The following is a 19,794-nucleotide window of genomic DNA, read 5'->3' on the forward strand; positions in this document are numbered from 1 at the left end:
CTGCAATCCATATGGATTAGCAGATAGCACATTAATTATGCTCTACATTATGGTGACCAATTATTTTAAAAAGTACTACCTCAGACCAGGGCCGGGCGCGGTGGCTCACACCTGTAATCCCAGCACTTTGGGAGGCCGAGGCCGAGGCCGAGGCAGGCAGATCACAAGGTCAAGAAATCGAGACCATCCTGGCTAACACGGTGAAACCCCGTCCCTACTAAAAATATAAATAAATTATCTGGGCATGGTGGCGGGCGCTGAGGTAGGAGAATGGTGTGAACCCGGGTGCAGAGCTTGCAGTGAGCAGAGATTGCGCCACTGCACTCCAGCCTGGGCAACAGAGTGAGACTCCATCTCAAAAAAAAAAGAAAAATTTAAAAAAAAAAAAAATACCTCAGGCTAGGTGCAGTGGCTGACGTCTGTAATCCTAAAGCTTTGGGAGGACGAAGTGGAAGGATTGTGTGAGCCCAGGAGTTCAAGACCAGCTTGGGCAATAAAGCAAGACCCTGTCTCCACCAAAAAATTTTTAGAAAGTTAGCCAGGCATGGTGGTACATGCCTATAGTTCCAACTACTCGAGAGGCTGAGGCAGAAGGATTGCTTGAGTCCAGGTGGTCAAGGCTGCAGTGAACCATGGTTACACCACTACACTACATGTCTCATTCTAATGTTACCCAATTTGTTGGAAAAAGTCTGTTAGACTCTTGGTTTTCCTGACTTCAAGGCCCATGTATTTCATCCTTCATGCCCTTGAATCTGTCTTTTCTGCATTTGGTTTAATTTGTCATTTGAGCTGACTAAGTCAGTTTCAGAAATCTTATGTAGATTTTAAGTAAACTGAATAAAAAATATTGTCCATTCTCTCAAATCTGGATTTTCTTTCTCTAGTTAAAATTGGTAGTATTTTCATAACAGTTTAGTAGAGAAAGTAATTTCATAAAAAGGGAGTTTTTAAAAAGTCACATCTCTTTACGAATATAATGTCATGCCCAAGGCATGCACCTTTTCTCCTAGACTAGGGCTTTTTTAGGGTTATATAGAAAGAACCTTCACAGTCTAAAGCATTTTGAATATGTTGTGGGCCAGAATACATTAACTGATAATTTAGTATGCATGAATCAATTGACTAATGTATCAATGAAGGACAGATAGCAAGCAAAAACCTGCCTACTATAATTTATTACTCAATATAAATTAAACATTCTCTTTTTCTGATTACAAGAAAAAAATATCCTTTTAGCTCATTTTGGAAGAAAATTGAAACCTACATTAAAAACATTATAATTTTTGGTAAAATATACCCTTGAGCAAATATATGATAGTTAAAATGTTAATTGTAAATTGGCTGTCATGCCTAACATCTAGTTTATCTCAACACAAAGCTTAGCAGCCAAGCACAAAGATAATGCTAATTTTTTTATAGCCATGAATAGTTAATGCTAGAAAAGCTGTCATATTTTGTTTTAAAATATTCCCTAGAATGTAGTATTTCATATCTATGACATTTCATAGGAATATAAAAATGCACCTTTCAACATTTATAATAACAAAATCCTTCAGGTGTGATATTTTGGCAAAAATAAAGGAGAAAGTTCCAACTTTTGAATAAATTAATCTTTAGTACTTTTTCTTATAGTTTAAAAATAAGACAGAAAAATTCTTGTGTAAGCCTAGGAAAATATTAAACTGCTTCCACATTTTGTCTTGATTACTCACTTGGTTACATTCCTATTGAAGAAAAAGTGTATCAGGGAGTCAGTAAGGCACCAAGATGTCAAAGCATTAATACTGCAGAATAAAAAAGCTTAATAAATACAAATGTCCATGCAACTATTTGTACACAAATGTTCATGGCAGCTTTATTTTTAATAGTAAGAAATGAGTGCAGAGGTTCATCAACTGTTGAATAGATAAATGATTGTAGTGTAACCATCCAATGGGATAGTAATCTAATATTTAAAAGGAATGAACTACTAATGCAACATGAGTTAATTTCAAAATAAATCTTGTGAGTGAAAAAAGGCAGACAAAAAAGTACATATTGTAAAAATTGTATTTATATAAAATTCTAGAAAATTTGAACCAATCTACAGTGACAGAAAAGAAGTAAATAGTTGCCTAATAATGAGTGGGTACAAAGTGATTACAAGAGCAAGCATTGCCAAAGGATAAAGGAACCTTGAGAGTGTGGTGGATGTGTTCCTCTCTTTGAGGGTGGTGTTGGTTTCATGGATGTATGTATGTGCCTATGCTTGTTAAATTGTATACTCTATATATGTGCAGTTAATTTTACATAAATTTTGATCTCATGAAACCTGTTAATAAAAGGTTTTTTAAGATAAATATTAAGGGGAGAAAATTTTCTACCTGTAACCATGGTTGACCAAGATACATTTTCTTGTTGTCACCATTACTAAAATAGTTATAGTGGCTATATCTATTTGGGTATATACTAGCATCTTACTCTCCACATGTGTAAATCTTAACTGAAAATAAAGGACTGATTTTTAAATAACGAGGCTGGTAGTGTGAAGCTAAATGAGCTCTCTCAAACAAAAGGAATGAAACCCCTGATTTGTAGCATTTGCTGATTTCTATGGCATAAATTCCCTCACCATGGCTTTTATTGCAAAGGATATGTCTAATACCCAGCTGGTAAAATTCTTAAAATTTTAACATTTGGCTCAAAGACATTCGCACTGAATGTCCAGTGCCTTCATTGTACAGTGTCAAGATTTCAGTGCAGAACCTCCTCCCACCAGACCTGCCCTCAAACCACTGAACTGAGCCAAAATGCCATAGGTTATTTATGAGGTTTGGTATCCTCATATATGGAGAAATTCCAGACTTTTTTTTACTTACATAGTTTACTCATTCATTTAAACAGAGTTTTTCTTAACCACTACCTCCCTCTTCTCACACTTGCACCTCTCCCAAACTTCCCAATATCAACGACTGTGAATTCCACTTTTGCATTTGCCCAGACTAAAAAATGTTACAGCCATTAACTCCTATTTCTCTCACACTTTGCATCCACTCCATCAGCATATCTTGTAGGATCTATCTTAAAAACACAACCAGAATCCAAGTTCCCCCACCTGGACTGTTAAAAAGAGCCTCCCAAATAATCTTACTGCTTTAACTTTTGTTAGAGATTCCCCCAAAGACCAACCTGAGTGGTCTTTTTAAAAAGCCAATAATGTCCTTTTAAAAAGTACTTATTTGACTCAGGATAAGAGTTAAAGTTATTTTCATGCTTTGAGGATCCTTTGTGATCTGGTCTGAGGGCTCCATGGCTTGCTGCTTCACGGTTTTACAGTTCCCACTCAGATAGCTTCTTGGGAACACCTTCTATGACCAGTCAAAGTAAAGCTGAATTTCCTCTACCCATGGGTTACTCTCTTACCTGTGGACCTGCCTTTTATTCTCAATTGACCTATAACATGTTTATGTTTTTGTTTGAAATAGTCTCCCTACATTGGAATAGAGCCCCTTGGGAGCACTGACTTCAGGTCACAACCATGTTCCCTTTACCAAGAAGGCCTCAACTCACAAAAGTGTTCAACAATTATTTATTTATTCTCCCAACAAATGTTTTGGACAGGATGTGGTGCTGGGGGTAAGGAGGTGAGCAAATTAGGCATAGATTTGACCTCAAGGAACATATAATCTATTCAGAGAGAACTACTTTAATCAAATACACAAATATTGGCAAAATTAAAGCTGTGATTAGTGATTTTAAAAAGACATATGATTCATTGAAAGCACAAAATAGCAGAACCTGACTTACTCTAGGGAGTCAGGATTGCTTCTATGAGGAATGACATTTGAGCTGAGATCTGCAGGATGAAAAAATTAACGTGAGAGTTTTTGTAATGAGAAGAGCAATTCAGAAAGTAGAACTGGCTTATGTGAAATCACTGTGGGAGGAGAGCAAGGAGTGTTGGGGGCCTGAGTGAAGACTGGTGTAGTACAGTGAGCAGACAGTGGGAAGCCCTGTGCGTGGTGACTTGGGGGGACACATAAAGACCATACAGGACTTTAGAGGCCTAGCTAAGTCTTTGGACTTTATCTCCTGGGCATTGGAATAACCAGAAGTCCTTGACACCACTGAGATAATGGTACCCCATTAACACCATTTTGACCTGTGGATGACATGATTAGGCTTCCATCTCAAAGATAACTGTGGATACACTGGGGATAATAGACAAGAAGGGGTCTGATATGGTTTGGCTCTGTGTTCTCTCTCAAATATCATGTTGAATTGTAGTCCCCAGTGTTGGAGGAGGAACCTGGTGGGAGGTGATTGAACTATGGAAGCAGATCTCCCCTTGCTGTTTTCAGGATAGTGAGTGAGTTCTCATGAGATCTGGTTGTGTGAAAGTGGCAGCACCTTCCCCTTGGCTCTCTCTCTCCCTCCTGCCAGCCATGTGAAGATGTGCTTGCTTCCCCTTGGCCTTCAGCCATGATTGTAAGTTTTCTGAGACCTCTCCAACTATGCTTTCTGTACAGCCTGTGGAACTGTGAGTCAATTCAACCTCTTTTCTTCATAAATTACCCCGTTTCAGGTAGCTCTTTATAGCAGTGTGAGAACAGACTAATACCAAGAGGGGGTGGGAGGAGAGATGGTGACTTTGGCTTTACACACTGTTCTCATGCTTGCTCTCATGTTACTAGAGTCTATGTTACTGCTCCTGGGAAAAATCTTGATCTCCAAATTATAAAAATGTGCTTGGTAAAATGCCTGTTAAATTTGAGAGAGACTATACTTTCCTAATAGCATACTCTAAAATAGTTCTGAAAAATTACCTTAAAATGTTCCTTATAACCTTCGTTATATTACCAAATAGTAATTTATTCATACTTGTCTTTAAGACTGAGTGAGAGAATTTAGAACTCAAGATTTAAAAAAAAAAAAAAAATTTATCATATAGACTGAATAAAGAAAATGTGGTACATATGCATCATGGAATACTATGCAGCCAGAAAAATGAGTGGGATCATGTCCTCTTCAGCAACATGGATGGAGCTGGAGGCCATTATCCTTAGCAAACTAATCCAGAAACAGAAAACCAAATACCACATGTTGTCACTTATAAGTGGGAGATAAAGGATGATAACACATGGACACACAGAAAGGAGCAACAACACTGGGGCCTCTCAGAGGGTGGAGGGTGGGAGGAGGGAGAGGATCAGGAAAAATAATTAATGGGTACTAGGCTTAATAACTGGGTGATGAAATAGTCTGTACAACAAACGCCCATGACACAAGTTTCCCTATGTAATAAATCTGTACATGTAGCACTGAAGTTAAAAGTTAAAGAAAATTATCAGGCTGGGCACCAGTGGCTCAGGCCTGTAATCCCTGCACTTTGGGAGGCGGAGGTGGGTGGATCACGAGGTCAGGAGTCCAGACCATCCTGGCTAACACGGTGAAACACCATCTCTACCATAAAAACACAAAATACAAAAAAGGCCGGGTGCGGTCGGTCACGCCTGTAATCCCAGCACTTTGGGAGGCCAAGGCAGGCGGATCACAAGGTCAGGAGGTGGAGACTGCAGTGAAACCCCATCTCTACTAAAAACACAAAAAATTAGCCAGGCGTGGTGGTGGTGCCTGTAGTCCCAGCTACTCGGGAGGCTGAGGCAGGAGAATGGCGTGAACCAGGGAGGCGGAGCTTGCAGTGAGCTGAGATGGCACCACTGCACTCCAGCCTGGGCGACAGAGTGAGACTGTCCCCCCCGGCCCCCCAAAAAAAAGTGGGGAGGAAAGAAGAATGAATTCCCACTGGATAGATTAGTGAGAATCTGTGTAAACTGAAATGTGGGATTCTCATGCTTTGCATTTGTTAACTTTTCCCTTTTACCGCCTGTGAATTAACACATCTGCAAAGAACACGGAAAAGATTATACACAGTCATCATTTTGTTCATCTATGAAAATTACTTCGGAGGAACTATCTATTGAACATTTTTGTGGACGTGTCATAGTATAGTGACTTTAAAAAACGTTCTGTTTTCTTAAACTTCTAGGCCAGGCGCGGTGGCTCAAGCCTGTAATCCCAGCACTTTGGGAGGCCGAGGCGGGCAGGTCATGAGGTCAGGAGATCGAGACCATCCTGGCTAACACGGTGAAACCCCGTCTCTACTAAAAATACAAACAATTAGCGGGGCTTGGTGGCGGGCGCCTGTAGTCCCAGCCACTCGGGAGGCTGAGGCAGGAGAATGGCGTGAACCCGGGAGGCGGAGCTTGCAGTGAGCCGAGATCGAGCCACTGCACTCCAGCCTGGGCGACAGAGCGAGACGGGAGACTCCGTCTCAAAAAAAAGAAAACAAAAACAAACAACAAAACACACATCACAAATGTTCCCAAAGTGTCTGATAATATTGTTATGCTAGTGATACTTGAAGAACAAAATTTTAATATTAAAATAACCGCTCATAAAATAGAAAATGGTTGGAAACATAATAAAAACCACAGTGATGGATTATTAGCAAATCATTTCTCCCAAGGTTTAGATGAAAGCTTCCTTTGGAGTTGCAGTGCAAGCGGGCAGGTGAATACTGGGGTCCTAACAATAGCAGAGAACTGAGAGCAAAATAGACTCTCACACATTTTCTCAAAAAAAGGTATATCTGAAACTTGCTTGGGGCCCTCTCAAAATAACACCTACAATCTTAATCCACATCTAAATTATCAAATTCAATAAGTCGCTTTCCTGAATCTCAATTTCAGTTTTCGTGTGCATAGAAAATGCTCAAATCCCAAGCCTGTATTTTGCATGTCCTGAGAAAAGCAGATGTCAGGAGGGTGTGGGGTGACTCACAGGTTAAAACCTGTGTAAGCAGCAGGATAGGGGCAGCTAATGAGCAAGAGATTTTGGAGCAAGAATGCCTGTTCTGTGAAGCAGGGGCTGGGCGAGTGAAGAGGCATCGACTAGACAGGAGACATAGGGTCTCTGTGGTCCCCTCACAGTGCCACGTGTCCTCCTGGATTTCTGAAATGGGGAATGTGGAGTGTTGAGGTCCAGGGGTAGCTAGTGGCCTTATATGTTCTATAGATATAAAGGGATAGAGTTATTAATCAACTGTTGTACTTGCCTCTCTATTACAGAAATCCGCAATGACAGCTTTACTGATTTCTGTTTTGAATCCATTTAACCCCTGAGATCGAAAACATTTTACTGGCCTTAAATGACCATCTACAGAAAGGTTTAAGAAATAAATTCTACTGAAGTCTGCACAGTTCTCCTACCCATACCAAGTGTGAATTTATATATGTATGTTGAATGTGAATATGTTACAAGATTATCTAGAAAAATCTGGACGATCTAAAATAACCTGCCTGGATTGTATGGGAAGAAGAGGGCTAGTCTGCCAGAATGGTGCTTCCAGAGCAGTGTACATCAGTCACGTGGACTCCCTCAGCGGCATCCTTGAACCCAGCTCCTGCTGCAGGCTCTGGAGGGATGCAGGAGACTATGGCCCAAGGCCTGGCTCCTGTTCTTAGGGACCTCACGACCCCCCTGGAGAGACCTGAATCCCCACCTCCAAAGACAGCAGAGCCTGGACTGCCCCAGGGTCTGACTCTCACTCTGCTTCTCTGTGAAACAATACTAATCACTTCATGTCTCTGGGAATCTTTCTGTTAAATAAAGAACCAGATTTCATGATTAGCAGGATTCTTTCAAACTCCAACATTCTCTTTCTGTGAGGGCAAGACAGCATATAATAAAATTTCACAGTATGATAATGTAGGAGTAGAAAAGATGTGATATCTTTCCTTACCCATCATAAGGGTCATGGGTGACACTCCTACAACAAAAGACAGGTTAGCAATGCAGGATACATTTATTTAATCAAAGTTTTACATGACATGGAGTCTTCAGAAATGAAGACCCAAAGACCCAGGGGAAACTGTCTATTTTAATGCTTAGGCTCAATGAAGAATGGGCAGCCATGTGCAAAGGTGATTACACATCTCTTCAGATTCTTCTTGGCCTCTCTGTATGCCATTCCTTCCCCTCGGTATAAGGCAGGACCCCTCTAGAACCAGGGTCTTGTGATCTGCTATCAAACAAGGTGGGTCAGAGAATTTCTTCATGGCCAGCTGCCACACGGAAAGGCAGGGAAGGTTAGAGTGATATTTCCAGGGTGTCATGGCTTGCTTTGGGAAAGAAGAATTCTGTTTCAAGGACTCACTTCAGGGGAGAAGTAGAGGGTGGGAGACAGGAGGGCAGGAGAAGGTCAGGGGGAAACTTGGCTTCTGGGGCCTTCAATCTCCTTTAGTTTAAAGCACTCTGGATGCCAAAGCATCATACTTTGGGGTATCATTTTATGAGACCAGCGATAACAGTCTTTGTGGGAATTCAGAGGATGGGGAGGATGTGTGAGCTGAAAAAGAATGAAGGAAGAGATGTCAGCTGAAGTCAGCTTTTACCACGTGGCAAGCATCGTTCTCTTTGGTTTTATGGGACAACAGTCGTGAAACTGGGCAACTTTCAGACAAACCATTTCATTCCTTTAGTAAATATCTAAGCTCTTATCATTGTCCTAAGGTTCAAAACAGGTCTCCCCATCCCATCTGGCCCCTAAAAAGGATATGCATTTAGTTAAAGAGTAAAGGGGAATTTGGGCCGGGCGGGGTGGCTCACGCCTGTAATCCCAGCACTTTGGGAGGCCGAGACGGGTGGATCACGAGGTCAGGAGATCGAGACCATCCTGGCTAACACAGTGAAACCCCGTCTCTACTAAAAACGCTAAAAATTAGCCCGGCATGGCTGCGGGCGCCTGTAGTCCCAGCTACTCGGGAGGCTGAGGCAGGAGAATGGTGTGAACCCGGGAGGCGGGGCTTGCAGTGAGCCGGGATTGCGCCACCGCACTCCAGCCTGGGCAACAGAGCGAGACTCCGTCTCAAAAAAAAAAAAAGGTAGGGAATTTGAAGAATGACATTTTCCCCCCAAAGCTCAAATTTCTAACTTTCTTGTTCTTTCTAATGAGCTCTCTGTAGCTCAAGCCGTACCCTTAGCAGCTGGAGGTAAAATAGGCTGTTTATTTGATCCTCAGATTGGGGAGGAGCGCCAGTGATTTCTTTCCCTGCTTTACTGGCCCTGAGAAGCGACTTCTCGCTTGCACTCTGATTAGCAGCAGGTAGAAGAATAAAGTTAATGTTAGAACTTTTCCCCTGTCCTTGATGCTCCAGACACTGATTCAGCAGAGGTGAAAGGAACCGTTTTCATTGTGCAGAGCTATAGATTTATGAAAATTGCTTCTTTTGATAGGCAGCCAGGCATGAAGCAGGCTTCTGCTTCTAGTCTCAAAAAAAAAAAAAAAAAAAATTCCTGAGGGCTAATGATGTTAATCGAAGATATTGCCCAATTTCCTGGGTTTGGATCTCATTGCTACTCCTAGAGCGCAGAATGGCTCCTATGATTGAAGATAGAAACCATACAATGCATTCAACATTCTGTCTTTGGTAATCCCTGAAAATCACAGTAGGAATTTAGGATTGTGTTAGCTGTCGGAAGGAAATCTGAAGTTCCCATGGAGAGAGCCAAGTCAAAGTGCAAATGTTGAAGCTGCCGTTTCTCTCCGTCAGCCTTCTTGGGAATTGAGGTAGGGACTTTAAACTGTTTTCACTAATGGCTCTTTAGTGCATCAAAGTGAGTTTTTTATTCTTCCCATTAGAATTGAAAAACCTAACACGCTGCTGCTCTCACACCACATTTTCTGTCTTCATTAGGAAAATAAACAGTGGCATGCAGGAAGACTGGTGTAGACTAAATCCTGCTTGCCAGGAGGTTCTGCTGAGGTGACTGTTTAGAGGAGCAGAAAGAGCCCTGGACCCCAAGGAAGAGGGGTCAGAGGAAGAGTCAGGGCTGTCTCCAGTAGGATGGGAACAGCAACAGAGGGTTTTGCATTTCTGGGTCACGGGACTTCATCTGTGAAATGAGAGGGTGGGAGTGGGTGATTCTTGTAGGAATTTCCCCTACTATTAACATCTCCTGGTACATTTGTTACAATTGATAAGCCAATACTAATACACTATTATTAAGTCTGTAGTTTACATTAGGGATCACTCTTTTTGTTTCAGTCTATAGGTTATGAAAAACACACAAGGACACGTATCCATCATTACAGTATCATACAGAATACTTTCACTGCCCAAAAAATCCTCTCTGCCTCACCTATTCATCTCTCCCTTCCCCCAGAGGTCCTAAAGTATGTAGCCTGTTCGGATTGACTTCTTTCACTTAACAATGGGCATCAAAGTTTCCTCAATGTCTTTACATGTCTCTGCTAGTTTGTTTCTGTTTATCACTGCATAATATTTGATTGTCTGGATGTACCACAGATTATTTATCCATTTAGTTATTAAAAGTCATCTTCCAAGTTTTGGCAATTATGGACAAAGCTGCTATAACCATCTGTGTGCAATTTTTTGCTTAAACATATCTTTGTTTTCAATATCTTTGGGTAAGTACAAAGAACTGCAATTGCTGAAACATGTGGTAAGAGTATGTTTAGTTTTGTAAGATACTATCGGCCGGGCATGGTGGCTCACGCTTGTAATCCCACCACTCTGGGAGGCCCAGGCAGGTGGATCACGAGGTCAAGAGATCGAGACCATCCTGGCCAACATGGTGAAACCCCGTCTCTACTAAAAATACAAAAATTAGCTCGGCGTGGTGGTGGGCACCTGAACTCCCAGCTACTCGAGAGGTTGAAGCAGGAGAATTGCTTGAATCCGGGAGGTGGAAGTTGCAGTGAGCCAAGATCTTGCCACTGTACTCCAGCCTGCCAACAGAGCAAGACTCTGTCTCCAAAAAAAAACACTAAAAGGAAAAATACTGCCAAACTGTCATCTAAAGTGGCTATACTATATTGCATTCCTGTCGATAATGGATGGGAGTTCCTGTTGACCCATATCCTCCCCAGCATTTGTTGTCAGTATTTTGAGTGTAGCCATTCTAATTGGTGTGTAGTACTATCTCATTGTTATCTTAATTTGCATTTCTCCAATGACATATGATGTGGAGCATCTTCTCATATGCTTGTCATTCTGCATATCTTCTCTGGTGAGATGTTTGTTCAGATTTTTACTGATTTTTAAATGTGTTTTTTGTTTTCTTCTTGTTGAATTTTAAGGATTCTGTATGTATTGTGGATACTAGTCTTCTATTAGATATGTGTTATACAAAGATTTTCTCCCAATCTTTGGTTTGTCTTTTTACTGTCTTAACAGTGTCTTACACAGAAGTTTTAATTTTAATGAAGTCCTGCTTATCAATTTTTCTTGATAAATCATGCATTTTGATGTTGTACCTAAGGTCATAACCAAAACCAAGGTCAACTAAATATTTTCCTATGTTGTCTTCTAGAAGTTTTATAGTTTTGCACTTTATATTTAATATAAATATAAATATATTTAATATAAATATAAATATATTTAATATAAATTTATTTATAATATAAATATAAATAAATATGTCTGTGATCCATTTTGATCTTATTTTGTGACAGGTGTAAGGTCTGTGTATAGATTTATATTTTTGCATGTTGGATGACCAGTTATTCTAGCACCATTTGTTGATTAGACTATCTTTTCTTTTGAATCGCCCTTGCTTCTGTGTCAGAGATCAGTTCACTATGCACATGCGGGTCTATTTTTTGGCCCACTGGTATGTTCCATTGATCTATTTTTTTATTCTTTCACCAATACCACACTGTCTTGATCACTATAGCTTTATCATAGATTTTGAAGCTATGCAGTGTAAGTCCTTCAAACTTGTTCTTCTTTAACATTTGTTGGTTAATTTGGGTCTTTTGCCTTTTTATATAAACTTTGGAATCAGTTTGTCAATACCCACTAGATAACTTGGTGGGATTTCTATTGGGATTGCTTTTAATCTATAGACGAAGTTTGAAAGAACTGACATCTTCACAATATTGAGTCTTTCTATTCATATACTTAGAATAACTCTCCATTTATTTAGATCTTCACTGAATTCCTTCATCACAGTTTGACAGTTTTCCTCCTATAGATCTGATAAAATCAGAACAATGATGTGGAGCTATCACTGTCTTTATTGAAGGAAACAACAAAACGTATGTGATCGTTGGGAGCAATATTAGCAGATTATCACATACTCTGATGTGTTTTCTCTTAAATGTCAATTAATGGATGAAATTACAATGTGAAAATAACCCTTGTTAACTTGTGTGAAGAAAATATGAGGGAAGATGGCTGACTAGACACAGCCAAGAGGAACAGCTCCCACCAAGGGACCAGGAAATTGGGAAGACTGGTGTGCTCCCGGCAGATCTTCAGAAGGAAGGCTTTGAGAGCAGACAGAGGGAAGACACTTTGAGAGCAGACAGAGGCAGACACAGGGAAGAAAGAGATGTTGGGCTGAAGGGGGAGGAAGCTGGGAACCCTGCAAGGGGCAACCGTGCACCAGGACTCATTCCTGGTCCCCAAAAACTCCTGGAGGAGAGGTGAGTTGAACAGGCAAGGTGCAACCTCCTCTTGTCACAGGCCCCTGAATTCCTGACAGGAAGAGACCCTACAATGACCAGGGACACTTGAGTTGTCAGGGAGACCTGCTTATAAAAGTGTTGTGGTAGAACTCCAGACTGTGCAAAGCCCAGAAGGTTTGGTGTGGGAGCATCTGTAGTGGAGTATGGTCAGGGACACCCACTGATCTAGGCTACACTTACTCTCATAGGAGACTTCAGCCCTAGGGGAACTGTCAGACCTGAACTCTGCAGGGCAGTCTTGTCTATGAGACAGGGCCAGCCCGACCTGAGCATCCTTCAGTCTGCTCGCCCCTCCTGGGGCCCCAGCCTGGCCACACCTGCTTGCAGTGCAGCTTCACAGCAGGGTGCCGTGGGGGCTACCTCCTGAGGACCCACATCATAGTTCCTGTGCTGGCTGACTGTGCCTGACCAGCAGAGAACTGCTGTAGAGTGGCCACTATGTACACGCATCAGCCTAACTGTGCCCTGTCCCCACTGCAGCCTCTTCCATGCCACTTTGCCTGCATGCACTAGCCCATGGCCATCCCCCACATCATTTTGCCAGTGCATGTGTGTGCGGGTGGACCTTGCCTCCCCTTTCCCACCACAGCGTGTGTGCCACGCTACTGCTGCCATCCTGAGTGCACTTCACCCTCCCGAGCATTGATGGAGCATTGATGGGTGGGCATGAAGCCTGCCAGCCCCGCCCCTGCCAGCGCTCTGCCCCTGCACCAACACTACCACCAGTGTGAAAGGCACAGAGAACAGAGGACTCACCCCTGTTCTTAGCGGCCACAACTACCCACGTGAATGTGCAAGGAGGACGCACACAGTCCTGTGCTCACCAGTGCTTCACTCCCATTCTAACACCGCCACCGGCACAAATGCGCACAAAGACACGGGAGTGGGGGAGGGGAGCACACATCCCTCAACCCCTGCACCGTGATGCCACAGTTGCTGCTATGAATGCCCACAAGGAGGCCAGCATGCTGGCAGCCACTAGTTCCCTGCTGCAGCCAGTGAGTGTGCACCACACCTCGCTGCCACTGCTGCTGCTGCTGAAGGTGTGAACCAGGATGGATCTCACTGCCACTGCCCTCTGAAGCACTTTGACTGGCACCACCCATCAGAGTGTTGTGACCAGCGGTCTGGGAGCATCTTGGTCCTTCCAGCACATCAGGTTCCTAACCTTTAGGGGCCAGAGACAAAGCCTGGGCCAGAAACCAGTCCCCCAGAGTTAGAGCATGGAGTTTGGGACATCTGAGCTGAGCCTTAGTCTCCTAAAATATTCCAGAAATGAAACCAATCAGTTGAACCCACCTTGTACCAAAACCAAACCCTCAAGGTCATTGAATAGAATAAAGTAAAATAAAGTTTAGCCACAGAGGACACCACTTCAAAGATTAAAGAAATATCAGTCCACAAAGATGGGAAAGAATCAGCACAAGAATCCTGACAACTCAAAAGTCAGACGGCCTCCTTCCCTCCAAATGACCACATCACCTCCCCAGCAAAGATGAGATGGTTGAAGTGACAGAAATGTAATTCAGACTATGGATATGAATGAAGATCATTAAGATTCAGGAGAATGTTGAAACCCAATCTAAGGAAGCTAAGAGGCACAATAAAATGATACAGGAGCTGACAGATAAAATAGCTGTAGGGAAAAGAATGTAACCCACCCAATAGAACTGAAAAACATGCTACAAAAATTTCACAATGCAATGGCAAGTATTAACAGCAGGGTAGACCAAGCCAAGGAAAGAATCTCGGAGCTCAAAGACTGGCTTTCTGAAATAAGACAGCCAGACAAGAATAAAGAAGAAAGAGTGGACCAGGTATGGCGGCTCACGCCTGTAATCCCAGCACTTTGGGAGGCCGAGGTGGGCAGATCACGAGGTCAGGAGATCGAGACCATCCTGGCTGACACGGTGAAACCCCGTCTCTACTAAAAATACAAAAACTTAGCCCGGTGTGGTGGTGGGCGCCTGTAGTCCCAGCTACTCGGGAGGCTGAGGCAGGAGAATGGCGTGAACCCAGGAGGTGGAGCTTGCAGTGAGCCGAGATCAAGCCACTGAACTCTGGCCTGGGCAACAGAGTGAGACTCTGTCTCAAAAAATAAATAAATAAATAAAATTTAAAAAAAAAAAAAAAGAAAGGGTAAAAAGGAATAAAAAAACTTCTCCTCTGAAAAACATGGAATTATGTAAAGAGACCAAATCCATGACTCACTGGTGTCTCTGAAAGAGATCGGGAGAATGGAAACTACTTGAAAACATATTTTAGGATTTCATCCATGAGACCTTTCCCAACCTAGCTAGAGTGACCAACACTCAAATTCTGAAAATGCAGAGAACCCTGCAAAATCCTTCACAAGAAAATCATCCCCAAGAGACATGATTATCAGATTCTCCAAGCTTGAAATGAAGCAAAACAATCTTAAAGGCAGAGAAAGAGAAAGGAGAGATAACCTACAAAGGTACAAAGGGAAATCCATTAGACTAACAGTAGACCTATTAGCAGAAACCTTACAAGCCAGAAGAGGTTGGGGGTCAATATTCAACATTCTTAAATAAATGGAATTCCCACCAAGATTTCAAATCTAGCCAACCTAAGCTTCATAAGTGAAGGAGAAATAAGATTCTTTTCAGACAAAGAAGTGCTGAGGGGATTTTTTTTTTTTTTTTTTTTTACCACCAGACATGCCTTATAAGCCTCCTGAAGGAAGCACTAAATATGGAAAGGAAAGCCTGTTACCAGCCACTAAAAAAAAATACACTGAAATACACAGCCTAGTGACACCATAAGGCAACCACATAAGCAAGTCTGCAAAATAACCAGCTAACATTATGATGACAGGATTACATCCACGCATATCAGTGTTAATCTTGAATGGAAATGGACTAAATGCCCTTATTTAAAGGCACAGAGCGGCAAGCTGACTGAAAAAGCAAGACCCCATGGTACGCTGTCTTTAAAAAACTTACCTCACATGCAATGACATCCGTAGATTCAAAACAAAGAGATGGAGGAAAATCTACCAAGCAAATGGAAAACAGAAAAAAAGCAACTTTCAACCTACAAAGACTCAGAAAGACAAAGAAGGGCATTACATAATGGTAAAGGGCTCAATTCAACAGACATTACTGTCCTAAATATATATGCTCCCAACACAGGAGCACTCAGATCCATAAAGCAAGTTCTTGGAGACCTTCAAAGAGAATTAGACTGTCACACGATATTAGTGGGAGACTTCAACACCCACTGACTGTGTTAGATCACTGAGGCAGAAAATTAACAAACGTATTCAGGACCTGAACTCAACACTGGACCAAATGGACCTGATAGACATCTACAGAATACTCCACCCGAAAACAACAGAATATGCATTCTTCTCATTGCCACATGGCACATACTCTGAAATCAGCCACACACGTGGACATAAAACAATCCCCAGCAAATGCAAAAAGAACTGAAATTATACCAACCACACTCTCATACTACAGTACAGTAAAAACAGAATTCAAGTCTAAGAAAATTGCTCAACACCATACAATTAGGTGGAAATTAAACAACCTGCTCCTGAATGAGTTTCAGGTAAATAATGAAGTTAAGGCAGAAATCTAGAAGTTTTTTGAAACTACTGAAAACAAAGATACAACATACCAGAATCTCTAGGACACAGCTAAGGCAGTGTTAAGAGGGAAATTTACAGCACTAAAAATCCACATCAAAAAGTTAGAAAGATCTCAAATTAACAACCTAACATCATGACTAAAAGAACTAGAGAAGCAAAAGCAAACTAACCCCAAAGCTAGGAGAAGACAAGAAATAACCAAAATCAGAGCCGAACTGAAGGAACTGAGACATGAAAAACTATTCAAAAGATCAACAAAGCCAGGAGCTAACTGTTTGAAAAAATTAGTAAGATAGATAGACCACTAGCTAGAATAATAAAGAACAAAAGAGAGAAGATCCAGTTAACACAATCAGAAAAGACAAAGAGGATATTACCACTTACCCTACAGAAATAAAAATAACGATCAGAGAATATTATGAACACCTCTACACACACAAACTAGAAAACCTAGAAGAAATGGATAAATTCCTGGATACATATACCCTCCCAGGACTGAGTCAGGAAGTCATTGAATCCCTAAACAAACCAATAATGAACTCCAAACTTGAATAGGTAATAAATAGCCTACCAACCAAAAGAAAAAAAAAAAAAGCCCAGGACCAGATGGGTTCACAACTGAATTCTGCCAGCTGTACAAAGAAGAGCTGGTACCATTCCTAGTGAAACTATTTCAACAAATGGGGAAGAGGAGGGACTCCTCCCCAACTCATTCTATGAGGCCATCAGCATCCTGATATCAAAACCTGGCAGAGACACAAAAATAAAAGAAAACTTCAGGCCAATATCCTTGATGAACATGGAAGCAAAAATTCTCAACAAAATCCTGGCAAACTGAATCCAGCAGCACATCAAAAATCTAATCCACCACCATCAAATAGGCTTTATTCCTGGGAAGCAAGGTTGGTTCAACATTTGCAAATCAATAAATATGACTCGTCGCACAGACAAAACTAAAGACAAAAACCACGATTATCTCAATAGATGAAGAAAGACTTCTAATAAAATGTAATATCCCTTTGTTTTAAAAACTCTCAGTGAACTAGGGATTGAAGAAACATACCTCAAAATAATAAGAGCTATCTATGACAAACCCACAACCAGCATCATACTGAATGGGCAAAAGCTGGAAGCATTCCCTGTGAAAACTGGCACAAGACAAGGATGCCTTCTTCCACCAATCTTATTCAACACAATATTCGAAGTCCGGGCTAGAGCAATCAGGCAAGACAAAGAAATAAAGGGGATCCAAATAGGAAGAGAAGAAGTCAAATTATCCTTGTCTGCAGATGACATAATTCTATATCTAGAAAACCCCATAGTCTCAGCCCAAAACTCCTTAAAATAATAAACAACTTCAGCAATGTTTCAGGATACAAAATCAGTGTGCAAAAATCACTAGCATTCCTATATACCAATGACAGCCAAGCCGAGAACCAAATCAGGAACACAATCCTATTCACAATTGCCATAAAATGAACAAAATACCTAGGAATACAGCTAACAAGGGAGGTGAAAGATCTCTACAATGAGAATTACAAACACTGCTCAAAGAAATCAGAGATGACACAAACAGATGGAAAAACATTCCACATTCATGGGTAGGAAAAATCAATATTTTTAAGATGGCCGTATTATCCAAAGCAATTTACAGATTCAATGCTACTCTATTAAACTACCAATGATACTCTTCACAGAACAAGGAAAAACTATTTTAAAATTCATATGGAACCAAAGAGTCTGGATAGCCAAGGCAATTCTAAGCAAAATGAACAAAGCTGGAGACATCATGTTACCAAACTTCAAACTATACTACAGAACTACAGGAACCAAAACATCATGGTACTGGTACAAAAATAGACACATAGACCAATGGAACAAAATAGAGGAATAGAGGGCACAGATATAAGGCTGCATGGCTACAACCATGAGATCTTCAACAAAGCTGACAAAAACAAGCAATGAGGAAAGGACTCCCTATTCAATAAATGGTGCAGGGGTAAATAACTAGCCACATGCACAAGATTTAAACTGGACCCCTTCCTTACACTATATACAAAAATCAACTCAAGATAGATTAAAGACTTAAATGTAAAACCTAAAACTATAAAATCCCTGGGAGACAACCTAGGGAATACCATCCTGGACATAGGGATGGGCAAAGATTTCATGACAAAGATGCCAAAAGCAGTTGCAATGAAAGCAAATTTGACAAATAGTATCTAATTAAACTAAACAGCTTCTGCAGAACAAAAGAAACTATCAACAGGGTAAACAGACAACCCACAGAATGGGAGAAAATATTTGCAAATTATGTATTTGACAAAGGTCAAATATCCACCATCAATAAGAAACTTAAACAAATTTATAAGAAAAAAACAAACAATCCCATTAAAAAGTGGACAAAGGACATAAGCAGATGCTTTTCTAAAGAAGACATACATGTGGTCAACAAACATATGAAAAAGATCCCATTATCACTGTTCATTAGAGAAATGCAAATCAAAACCACAATGAGATACCATGTCACACCAATCAGAATGGCTGTTATTAAAATGTCAAAAAATTACAGATGCTGGTGAGGTTGTGGGGCAAAAAACAAACAAACACAAACAGCTTATGCACTGTTGGTGGGAGTTAAATTAGTTCAACCATTGTGGAAAGCAGTGTGATGATTCTCCAAAGAGCTAAAAAATAGAACTACCATTTCACCCAACAATCTTATTATCGGGTATATACCCAAAGGAATATATGTCATTCTGTCATAAAGACACATGAATGCATATGTTCACAGCAGCTCAATTCACAGTAACCAAGTTATGGAGTCAACCTAAACGCCCATCAATGTTAGACTGGATAAAGAAAATTTGGTACATATACACCATGGAATACTATGTAGTCACAAAAAAGAATGAGATCATGTCTTTTGCAGGAACATGGATGGAACTGGAGGCCATGATGCTTAACAAACTAATGCAAGAACAGAAAACTAAATACCACATGTTCTCATTTATAATTGGGAGCTAAATGATGAGAACACATGGACACAAAGAGGGGAACAACACACACTGGGACCTACTTGAGAGTGAAGGGTGGGAGGAGAGAGAGGATCAGAAAAAGTAACTATTGGGTACTAGGCTCAGTATCTGGGTGATGAAACAATCTATTTTCCTACATAACAAACCTTCACATGTACCCCTTAATCTAAAACAAAACTTTTTAAAAAAAGAAAATATGACAAATAGCATACCATTTGGGTTGAGATAAGGGGAAAGAAAACATGCTTTGCTTGTAAGATTTTGCTGGAAAACTGCAAAAAACAATGTCTTTTATAAAATTGGTAAACATTTTTTGTTTTGTTTTGTTTTTTTGAGGTGGAGTTTCGCTCTGTGGCCCAGGCTGGAGTGCAGTGGTGCGATCTTGGCTAACTGCAAGCTCCGCCTTCCGGGTTCACGCCATTCTCCTGCCTCAGCCTCCCGAGTAGCTGGGACTAGAGGCGCCCGCCACCACGCCCGGCTAATTTTTTGTACTTTTAGTAGAGACAGGTTTTCACCGTGTTAGCCAGGATGGTCTCAATCTCCTGAAAAATTGGTAAACATTTTTAAACAAAAATCAACACCACAAGCCTTAAATGCTTTAG

The sequence above is a fragment of the Macaca mulatta genome, chromosome 15 (genome assembly GCF_049350105.2).
Source record: "Macaca mulatta isolate MMU2019108-1 chromosome 15, T2T-MMU8v2.0, whole genome shotgun sequence".
Taxonomy (NCBI): domain Eukaryota; kingdom Metazoa; phylum Chordata; class Mammalia; order Primates; family Cercopithecidae; genus Macaca; species Macaca mulatta.